This window comes from Antennarius striatus, chromosome 21, assembly GCF_040054535.1.
Source record: "Antennarius striatus isolate MH-2024 chromosome 21, ASM4005453v1, whole genome shotgun sequence".
Lineage (NCBI taxonomy): Eukaryota > Metazoa > Chordata > Actinopteri > Lophiiformes > Antennariidae > Antennarius > Antennarius striatus.
Window position 1 is genome coordinate 2,418,812 of NC_090796.1, and position 11,524 is coordinate 2,430,335.

Sequence of the window (11,524 nt, forward strand, 5' to 3'; positions counted from 1 at the left end):
CCCTCCTCCAGACCAGGCTAGCTTCAGAGTCTGTTACTGTGGTAACAAACCAAGAGGTTTACGTTCTGACACAGGCTAGGTTTACTCCTCTGACTCTGGGTTAAGTTCCCCCCCCTTTGTGACACCGCAAGCCCTGGTTTTCCCTGATTTCAGGGTTAACTTACCCAGGTTTTCCACTAAACCGGCTTTGTGAAACGGACCCATCATGATGGTCCTCTAACATGCTGTGTTTTTGCTGGTCTCTCTGTGCCCCTCCCTTCACAGGTTCTTCTTGCCCGTCTCCCTCCCGCCTCGTCGAGGGGGCTCCTCACCTGTCAGAGTATGGCCTGTCCAAGAACGGCTGGTACCTCCAGGAACATCCAGGTTGCATCCTGTTGTTGTTGTTATTGTTGTTGTTGTTGTTGTTGTTGTTGTCATCCCACTTGGTTGTGCTATTGAATGAGCTGTAAATAACATTATATTTTTAAATTACAGTGAAAGTAAATTCCATATTTTGCTGGGGTATCCCAGGATGCAACTTTCCAGAGAGGACTGAATTTCCTGTTGATGCATAGTTTTCATGACTCTAGAAATAAACATAATGTACATGCAAATAAAACAATAATTCGCCTACAAGAAATGAAACATTAAAAAGAAAATAGTTAATAAAATCTATTATTAGACATTAAGAAGATAATAGTGTCCAACACAAACTTTACAGATTTGTTTTAAAAGTTCAGTTAATCTGATATTATGTAAAAAATAAAATAAAATAGTTATTTCAATTTCATAGCAGAGGATTAAGAACATGTCAAGTGATGGACGACTGCAGTGAGTCAGTGAACAGCATGTCTGTAAAAGAATAAAATATTGTGGCCATATTCACCTTTACTGTTTAAATAAAATACCCTCTTGGATTCTTTATTACCTGATTCTCTGTTCTTTTGTCCTGGAAATCTAATTAACAGAAGGAAAGAGCTCTCTGGCATCACACAAATCAATTATTCATTGTGGGTTTTTTACAACAGATTCCAGGGAGTTCCTGTGAATATTAAAGACCCGGGAGCCGTCGACAGACTCAACTGACAGACCTCTCTGGGACTGAACCAGTTCCTCCTCCTCTTTGCTTTCTGAGTCGCCACGTCTGCCAGGCAGCTGCGAACCAAGAAACTTCGACCAGCTCTAGTTGATTAGTGAGTGAACTGCCAAAGCTAAGAGGAAACTGGATGTGCAAATATCTACAACCATTATTATTTATGTGAATCCAAGTAAATAAAGACCTTGAATTGGTCTCCCAGTTCATGCAGGGGTGTTTCAACCGTGAAGGAGATCTGTGCCGTGTCTGAGTTCTGTCTTCTATGAAATAACATTTTTAAAAGACACATGCTCTGCAGTGAATTCCAAATGGACGCTGAGTGCCACTCGTGTATTATTTAAACTGACGGTACACAGCAGTACATGACTTGTTCATCCTCTAAGTGCTGGCTGGGCTCAAGCCTCCTTCATTCATTGGCTTGTTCGCTGACCAGTCAATTACATGGCAGAGGGCTTTGTCAGGGTCAGTAGGTCGTTTATGTGAGGTTGGGTGTGTTTCAGATTTGCAACTGTGATCTCGCCCCATCCTCACCAGGACAGTATTATCATGTCTGTGATGAAGAGATGCCATAAAAGGACTAGTTCATAATAATAATAATTGTTATTATTATTATTATTATTATTATTATTATTATTATTATTATTATAGTATCCATTCAGTAAGTGAAATTTTCTAAACAGAGAGTTTAGAGTTCCAAAGCAAAACAGAGGGGATAAATGAAGCAGGAGGGATAAATGTTCCCCATGTAGCTGTCTGATTCTAGATCCTAACTTGATTCTGAAAATGTAAATAAAGCAATTTATCATGTTTGTGGACGAAAATGGATTGAAATAGTGAGGTTGAGTGAAAACACTGATGTAATTAGTTTATATTACATTTGATTAAATTAGATTTCTTTAGGTTGCATTACATTATATCTTAGCATTCTATATAGTCCTTAAGGACATGGCACAATTTGTGTTATTAGATATTTTTGCCAGACATTTTACTTTTAGCAGCATAATAAAATCCTCATAAATCAGCTCTAATACTCCTTGCATTGCCTTCACTTCATCATATGAGTCCAAATTAAAAGAACATTTAACTATTTTACATTCACTTGCAATAAATCAGACACATTTGCATAATACCATTTTGTTGTATATGCAAGAAAAAACATTTCGTTTTAATACTGTCACTGTAAACAACTGAGTTTAGTTTGCTCTCATGTTGTCATTGAAAAAAACCCAATTGCACCTCGCTGCTTATGTTCCAGCACAATGAATGTTGTGTTATTCAGACTTAAAGCCTCCCTGCTGTGAGGTAAACAATGATAACAGTAGAATTCTATAATTCTATATTCATGAGCTTGTGTTGCACTACAATACAGTAAACAGGTGTAGCTGCAAGCATTAAAAATGCAATTCCCCTTCTGGGATTATTAAAGGATTTATTTATTTATGTATTTATTCATTCATTCATTCATTTTATATCATCTGAAAATGAGTTGTTTTAGGTGCATTTTGTTCCAAATCAGAGTCACCTCTTCCTCTAGCAGCAGTTGGACTACTAAGTGCTGACACAGCACAGAATTCACCAACTTGGAACTGCATAATCACCATGTGATCAAATTTGCTATGGAAGTAATTATTTGCATGGTCATAGTTCTGCATGAGAGAACTTCTGTTACAGTAAAGAGCTGAACAGATTGTGTCATAGTGGTGCAGCCTCCACACAGCAACTGACACTGAATATAGATGCTCCCAAAGCACTCACTCTGCACACACTAGTGGCTCCCTTCAGACGACAGCTGTTTACACCAGTCACTTGTTCATTGGGTTAGAATGACAGTTGTTTTAACTTAGACGATTTATATCTCAATGCATTCTGAAAAGCTGCAGCGACCATAAAAGGTGCTGATGGAAAAAGTGAATTTACATGAATATTGCCGTTTTAATTACTACTAAAATATATGAAAATATCTTTCAGTTCTTAATTTCATTTAAATATATATATATATTTTTAATCTAGATTTCTCCCTGTGTTGCCACTTGCGTACTAAGTTCCTTCAGAGATACCTGCAGCTAATTATTTAGGATATAAATTCACCAGTTCACCACAGATTACAGAGCAGAGACACCATCTGTGACTACCGTCTGCCTTTGGAATCTCTTTCAGTGACTCCAGAAGTTTTCTTTTTTTTTTGTCTATCAAATATGTTGGAAGGAACTAAGTTCCCACTGCTTGGACTACGCTCAGTTGCGATGCAATTTTATTTCAGTTCAATAAGTGCTGCATTTATATAGTTAAGGAACACTTTAGGTTAATTAAACAACACTTTTCATTGATGGACTGAAGGCAGCACCTGGGGCTAGTGAAAAAAATGTGGTTAAATGCCCTCCAGGGTTCCTCTTCATTGGACAAATTGTGGTAATGTACAATAATAGGTGATCTTTGAATGGAGAAATCACATTTAGCTGTACTCAAAGAGTTGTACTGAGTAGAGTAGATGTGAGAAACAACGTGATGTCTTACAGCACGTGTCAAACTCAAGGCCCGGGGGCCAAATGTGGCCCGCCACATCATTTTATGTGGCCTGCGAGAGCATGAAGAGGTCAGAGTTTCGAAAAATAAACTGTATTTCCCACAAAGCAATAATTTTTAACCCATTTTAAATTTGGCATAACCATTGTGAACAAAGTTAATGTCCTAACTTCATGTTATTTTTCTTTATTCTCTTGGATAGTTTGATCCTTAATTGATGGAGTTCTGCGGGTTTCATAACCTGATAAAAGGATTTATGTTATAACATAGCAACAAGCAAACATTTTGTTTCTGTGTACCTGTAATTTTTGTAATTTATAACTTGAATACGTAATAAATTCAGGGTTATTTAACATTAAAGAGTAGTTACATTTATTTTACTTTACATTGAGTTACTGTACATTTAGTTACATACTGCTGGCCCTTTGACAGCCATTATGCTGATGTGAGTTTACACTGCTGTCTTACAGCGTGAGGTGCCTTGCCCATATGCCGAAAAATAGTTAAATTGTTCCCATCTATTAGTATTATTTACGCATGAGGCAAAACAGCATCATTCATTATTAAATCTCCAGACACGCCGACAGGATGTACTGTTAATTAATGTTCTGTGTCCTTGTCTGAGAGGTCAAACAGTCTGAGTTCACAGTAACTAAAGCAGAAATTCCTGATTTATCTTGAAGCGCCGGTGGAGGTGAGGAGAAACATTCATGAGGGCGTGAGGTTTTTTTTTAATGAGAGTAAATAAATCTTCTGGGACATGTTAGTTTTAGCAGGTACGACATCCTCCACTGTCGACCATGGACCGGGGCCCTCGCTACATGTCAAATCATTTTTAATTGTATATTATCATAAATATTTTTTTCAAAAAATATATCTATTACTATTTTTTTTTAATCTTGTTTAGTGTGATGTGTACATTTATTGAGTGTTCTCAGTGTTTGTCCTTTTTCGTCCAGAAAGACCAATGGATGGTAAAAACTGATTGAGGCTTTCCTCTTTTGCATTCCTCTTTCTTAAATATATTCGAATGGATAAAAGCATTACATCAATATTTAGCCTGATGTTAGCGTGCCTAAAATAATTTATAGTAAGATATATCTGAAAATCAACTGATGCTCGTGCTCAAAATTACAGGTTTCATTGGTAGTTTTTTTTTAGAAATACTGATTTGTTTTTTGTTATTCAACTGAATTGTTCTCTGTGTGGACCAGATATCAAACTAAATGTGCAGTCATGTTCCTGTCATGAATAAATGGATTAATTTCAGTCCTGCAAAGTGTATCTAACCTCAGGTTACTAAGCTACTTCGAATGTGTTGCACAATAGCAGAGCACAGAGTAGATGACGATGACGATGACGATGACGATGATGATGACGATGATGATGATGTTGCCTTGACTGGATCTTTCTCTGCTAAAATGAAGTCAGGTATGTGTAAGTCTATTAAATTCTCTCTTTATACTAATTCATTGGTTGATACTTTCACCTCTTGTTCTTTTTCTTATCTCCAGCATCACATCTTTTATGGCATCATCTGAAAGTGGAAGCAAAAACAACAGTTTCACATCATTTTATTCAAGAACATTGTTTACCACCATCCAATCAATTATTGTTCCTCTAGCTGACAGCTCTGATAAAGTCTCTTCAGAATCGAAGCTCAACGCTGAGGTTTCACCAGTGGAGAGAGGATTTTTTTTAAAAGTTGCAAACATTCATCAGCTATAATATTTTGATTGTAAACTTCCGCAGCATCTGATTTAGAAGACGTGCAGACACAGATATAGAGTTAGAATTGAGAAACAACTTTACCTGAGACTAACAATAAAGCCAAAAGTAAGCGACACAATTCACTCTGAATCACAGGGTTCACGTGTATCTACTGCTAAAATCAACCAGCTACCAGAAGATGAGGATTGAAAGCACAATGTATCTTCGGACAGACACTACTTAGTAGTAGTGAAACCTGCAGCCAGATGTTGAGATAAATGACCCCCATCTTGCAATAACATCATCATCTTTGCTGAATAGAGGTTATATATTGTGTTCAGATAAATGGAGCAAAGTCTGTGAAGCTGTTTCCTGCAGAAAACTTGAGCTGCAAGACCCAACACAAACACACACATGACTCCCCATTTCTGTTGGGCCGCAGCAGTGTCCTACTGGTCTATTTGTAGAACTATTTCCCTTTTCTCCATCAGCCTGTCAATACTCTTGCACATCGACACGTGTGTGTGTGTGTGTGTGTGTGTGTGTGTGTGTGTGTGTGTGTGTGTGTGTGTGTGTGTGTGTGTGTGTGTGTTACCACCTTTTGACAATGCTGGTCACTGTGTCACTCACCAATTCCATTTCAGATGACTCAATTCTCATGGGACTACAGCTCTTCCTGAATGTCATCCCACAAGCTGCACGTCGATGGCATGGTTACATTACACTCACACTCACCAAGACATGTGGCATCCTGGAAGCATGTAGGATGTAGAATGTAATATTTCAGTACATCATGGGCTCTAATCATAGATATTGTACGATCTCCTTGATCCAACAGCTCCACTGGGGATCAAGCACACACCTGAGCACTGAAAGTCAACGTATCTGATCTTTTTTGTTACTCTTAATGTATATTTTCACAAACTTGTGTAGAATATTCCATATGCTATACAAGTGATTTAAAAACATGAATAACAAGCAAAAAAAAAATTTATACAACGTTACAAAATGTGCCAGAAAAGTACTACAACAACCACAGAATTGATCAACACAGTAATCAAGAAAAAGTGGACAAAAGACTAAAGAATCCACATTTGTGATATAACACTAGGAGAGTTACAAAGTAGAGTCAATAAGCATGATAAGGTGATAAAAACCCTCTATCCTGATGTAAGACCAATAAAGTTGATGACAGACATCATCATATCACAATAGAGCAATTTCAAGTACAGAGAATAAAATGAAATTACATGAAGACCAACGTGTGAAGAAGCCAATAATTTAACAACATGCGATAATGTAATAAATTTGCTGTTCTTGAAATGTAAAAGGCCCATAACATAATAACTGGTTAATAACGTAATAAAAGTCCTGAATCGATAGTGTATTAAATTTTGTTGCTAACTACTATAACTGCAAATAACTTTGAGCCAGAGCGGCACGGTGGAGCAGTGGTTAGTGCTGCCTCCTCACAACACGGCGGACGGCGGACTCACAACACGTTCGAGTCCCATACGCTTCAGGTTGATTGGCCGTCCCAAATTGCCCGTAGGAATGAGTGTGTGTGTGTGTGTGTGTGTGTGCATGGTTGTATGTCTTTGTGTGTGGCTCCGTGTTGCACTGGCGTCGTGCCCCGCATCATGCCCTATGCTGCTGAGATAGGCTCCGGCTCCCATGACCCGCTGCGGCGGATGTAGCGGTGGTAATCTGAAGATGACTGACTTTGAGCCACTATAGAAAGAATAAACTTTGTGTCTTGGCAAAATGATGCTTGAAATGATTGTAGACTCAAAAGCAGATTGATGGTTGAGATGTTTTGCACTTCAAAAACAGTCAACCAAAAAGTTCAGGCAGAGTTGAGCAAAACAGAGGTACAAAAATCAGAGGCAAAAATCCAGAGGTCAAAAACCAGGTAGAGACTGGTACTTGTGCAGGCAGAGGAAAACACAGGCAGTGGCACGAGGGACTTGGCAAGACTCGTGTGGTTGAACAGAAATAGGTTTGGCAACAAAGTGGCAAACAAGGCAGAGGTATCTAAAGTTTGTCAGGCGAAAACAGGCTTATGACAGAAAACAGCAAATTTAACAAAAAAAACAAAACAAGCAGAGCATGAAGAAGAACTAAGAAAAGATGAGAAATAATGTGGAAAACACTCTTAGTCCAAGTGCATCTTATCAGCCCAGGCTGCTCATGAAAGTGTGGAGGTGTGGAGCGTTGGGCACTGGTGATTGGACGCCACTCTTTGTCAGTCAAACAGGAAAAAGGCGAGAGGGAAAACCTCGTTTGGATTCGGCATCGCCATGTCGACAAGCCAGAAAAACAGACTACCAGGGGCGCGTACTAGCACGGACCATAAATGCAGTTGTAACACTGTGCAGGAAATGTCACAATAGCAAATGGCGATGTAGTCTGAAATTGAGTCTGTGTGTGTGTGTGTGTGTGTGTGTGTGTGTGTGTGTGTGTGTGTGTGTGTGTGTGTGTGTGTGTGTGTGTGTGTGTGTGTGTGTGTGTGTGTGTGTGTGTGTGTGTGTTACAATGTGATTTTATTTAAGTACTTTATAGCTACAACAGAAAAGCACAAGATGCATTTGTTTGTGATTGTGTGTTTATTATTGTTCTTTTATTGCAGATCTGTTTGGGTTTTTTTTATGTTTTCAGGGGCCAAGAATGTTGTTTTTGTTTGGAGATAGGCCAAAAAGCAGAGAAAAAGCTGTTTGTGTTTCAGTGGATAAATGTTCCTCAGAGAAGGAACAATACCCTGTTGGATTATACCTCAGAAGTCCTTGAGGAACTGAGTTCTACACCTTGGACACTTTCTGGAAGGCTGTAGTTTTGATATTCTATATATTATGCACATATCTTTTATTTTGAATATACAGTATATATTAATGTGAATTTAATTTTAAACCTTACAATGTTATGTGATGTAGCTTCCCCAATAGTGGATCTGATGATTTTACTTTATTATGTCCTCACTTATTTGTAACTGATCCTTAACCACCATAACCACCATTTGACGCAGAAAACAACACAAGCAAGAAACCCGGCACGACGTGTCAAACAGTCAGACCTCTCCACAACTACAACTCTACTACATACATCATCTGGAGCAGTCCAGAATCAGTATTTATCTAAAATATCATATTTGATATCAATGTTGTATTTGTCATGATGTTCCAGTACGTGGTTAAACGGCTCCTAAAGGGCATCTCTCTTCTCCTAAACTGTACTAACCCATCTAAAGCATACTGCCAACAAGTCAGTGCCACATGAGGAAGAAACCACCTGCAAAGTTCTTCCAGTAGCTGTGTGTGCTTTGGTGAACTAGATGCATCAGAGGTTGGCAAAAAAGATGTTGCAGTCTTTAAACTTTGAGTCCCCTTCAGTCGGTACTAATTTCAGTCCAGCACCCTTTGAGTCAGATGATATAACTTCTGGCCTGACCTGTACTCATTTCTGGAAAGTGTGCTTTGAAAGTGGATTTTTAGATTTTAAGTTATCCCAAATAAATATTCTTTCCTCCATCAGCCATTGTAGGTGTACAAAATTTGGATCAAGCAATTTGTGTTTGTTAGTCGAACTTGGCTGTACAAGTGCGCCCTCGCGCATTCGCGCATTAGTACTTGCAACTGCACCTCATCGTGGATTTTTGTTAGGCAGTCACGTGATACCGTACTCGCATTCTATTGGCTGACGCCATCCAGAAGTGCACTCCGTTTCGTCAGTGTCGGACTTTCGTGACACTCAAAAGTGCTTTAAACAGTCGGGGAGGAAAAAGTAATACAGCTAGACGGTGGTTTAATATCAGCATGGGGAGGGTTCATACACATTTAATTTACCGTAAATAATAAGATAAATAGATCGCGGTCTCGATAGCGGATTCCTTAATTGTGTGTGGTTCCTGGAACATATTAACCGCAAAAACAAGGGTGAACTGTAATAGCTTACTCTGACTCACCAGTCAGAGGAACATGCTGATATTTTTCTGATTGATTAAAGAAACCGTCTATTTTATTACTTAGCCTCAGTTACATCGGCCAGCAATACTGATTCAGAAGGCCCTGGACAAAACTGGTTGCCCCTGGCAACACAGTCTGAAATCTGATTGGACAGACAATCTAACATTCACGTACACACTGAAAGCAGTGCAGCCAAGAGAAATGCTATGAAATGTGGATAATTAGAATATTGGGGATATATTAATACAATTACATGAAGAAATATTATCAATGTGGTTGTAATATTTGTAGGTCAGTAATTCTGTTAGTTGTTTAGGCCAGCAGAAAACAATGACCATTCAACCGTTGGCTAACAGCTACCTCTTGAGACGAAATAAGACCTGCTACAGTGTAAGCTAGACTTTTTTCATTCTGTGGCTGTGGCCTGTGTCACAATTAGCTTATCATATAATTGGGTTTAGATGCGTGAACAGGCCCTGCTGCTCACCAGACTTTGAAAATGTACCTTGTCTGCTTGCCAGCAATAAGCATAAAAGGACTGCAATCCCTGTTTCTTCTGTTCCATTTGTTCAGTTTGATTTAATGTACAGAAAATATATTACAACGTGACATAAAATAAAACCTGACTTCCTATACTAACGAGTCACAAGCAGAGCACTCTGTACTTTAACACGTTTCTGCTCTTTTTCAGCCTTTTTAATACACATCCTCAATCTTTTTTCTGCATTACTCCAAAAGACACACAGTAACTGTAAAATAGCTGCTGGGCAGCTATTTTACAGTTACTGTTGGCCCAGCAGATCCATCAAAGTAAGAGAATGAGTAAATGTAAATGTGCAGCTCCATTTCCTATAACAGTATCTACTGCAGCGGCTGGCTCAATCTGTCCCTGTCACACAGACGGAGGACAGGAATGAATAATATATTCATTCAGGGAAATGGAATAAGGGTGATTTTCGCTATCGATGTTGGAGGGTGTATGTATGCTGGGTGTGTGTGAGTGTGAAGGCAAAGCAAAGGCAACACGATCACAGAGGTCATGTGACTAAACAGCGGAGATATTACAAGGAATTCAGGCAAAGGGGAACAAAATATGTTAGAGTAACAACTAAAAGGCAGAGTTGAACTTACTTAAGAAAAGATATTCCTTTACTGTCCCACAGGGGGGAAATGTGTGCGATCGTGGCAGCGTAGGGGGGTGGGGGGTGGGTGGGGGGGTGTCATACATAAATACTTAAATAATTAAATAATACATATACATATTAACATATGTTACATATGAAATATACATATTCACATATGTTATACATATTAACATATCATATTATCAACAATTTACAGTTTATATTTACACTACAAACTATATACTACAAACTACAAAACATCAGATTACCTGCATTGTGTGTGTGTGTGTGTGTGTGTGTGTGTGTGTGTGTGTGTGTGTGTGTGTGTGTGTGTGTGTGTGTGTGTGTGTGTGTGTGTGTGTGTGTGTGTGTGTGTGTGTGTACCTTGTTCCCTCTGGGTTCTCTGACTTACTTCCCTCCAAAAATATTCACCTCAGGTGAATTTTGTCAAACCAAATTGTCTGGAGAAGTGAGTGTGAGCGTGTCTGTGGGGGGGGGTTTTGGCGTCTTTTTTATGGCTCTGCAATGAGCTGGAGTCTCGTCCGGGGTGTACCCCACCTCTCACTCGTAGTAAGCTAGGATAGGCTCCAGCAGACTCATGAGTCATGACGCACCAGGTGAATGAGAGGTTTTGTGACGTTGTAGTCTCACACTTTACTCTCACAACAAGCCACAGAAAACCTTTCAACCAATTTATGTATCACTGTCAATGTAGGTCTTCTGTGTAGAAAAATTCCACCATTGTTGTCGTTTCATCTGCTGCTCTTGGTGTTAGTGTTTCTAGGAAACACGAGACAGTCATACTGTTCTTTTTTTAACGTTTGGACGTAAATTAATATGTCCCTGTCTGAAACACCGTGGCCTTTGACAATAAGGAAATATTATTTCTTGTAAAGACAGACAGTATCATAATGAAGTGAGATAAAATATTTTCTTTCTGGAAAGACAAAATGTAAGAATTTTTCATCATTGATAAACTTATATAACTTAATATACTATAAAGAGGATGATTTTTTTAAAATATACCACTATTTAAACAACAGACTGTTTCATGAAGTTTAAGATTTTAGTAAACAGACAACAAATGTCTGAGTTATGTAATGGAATTATGATAAACATATCTCTGGCAGTTT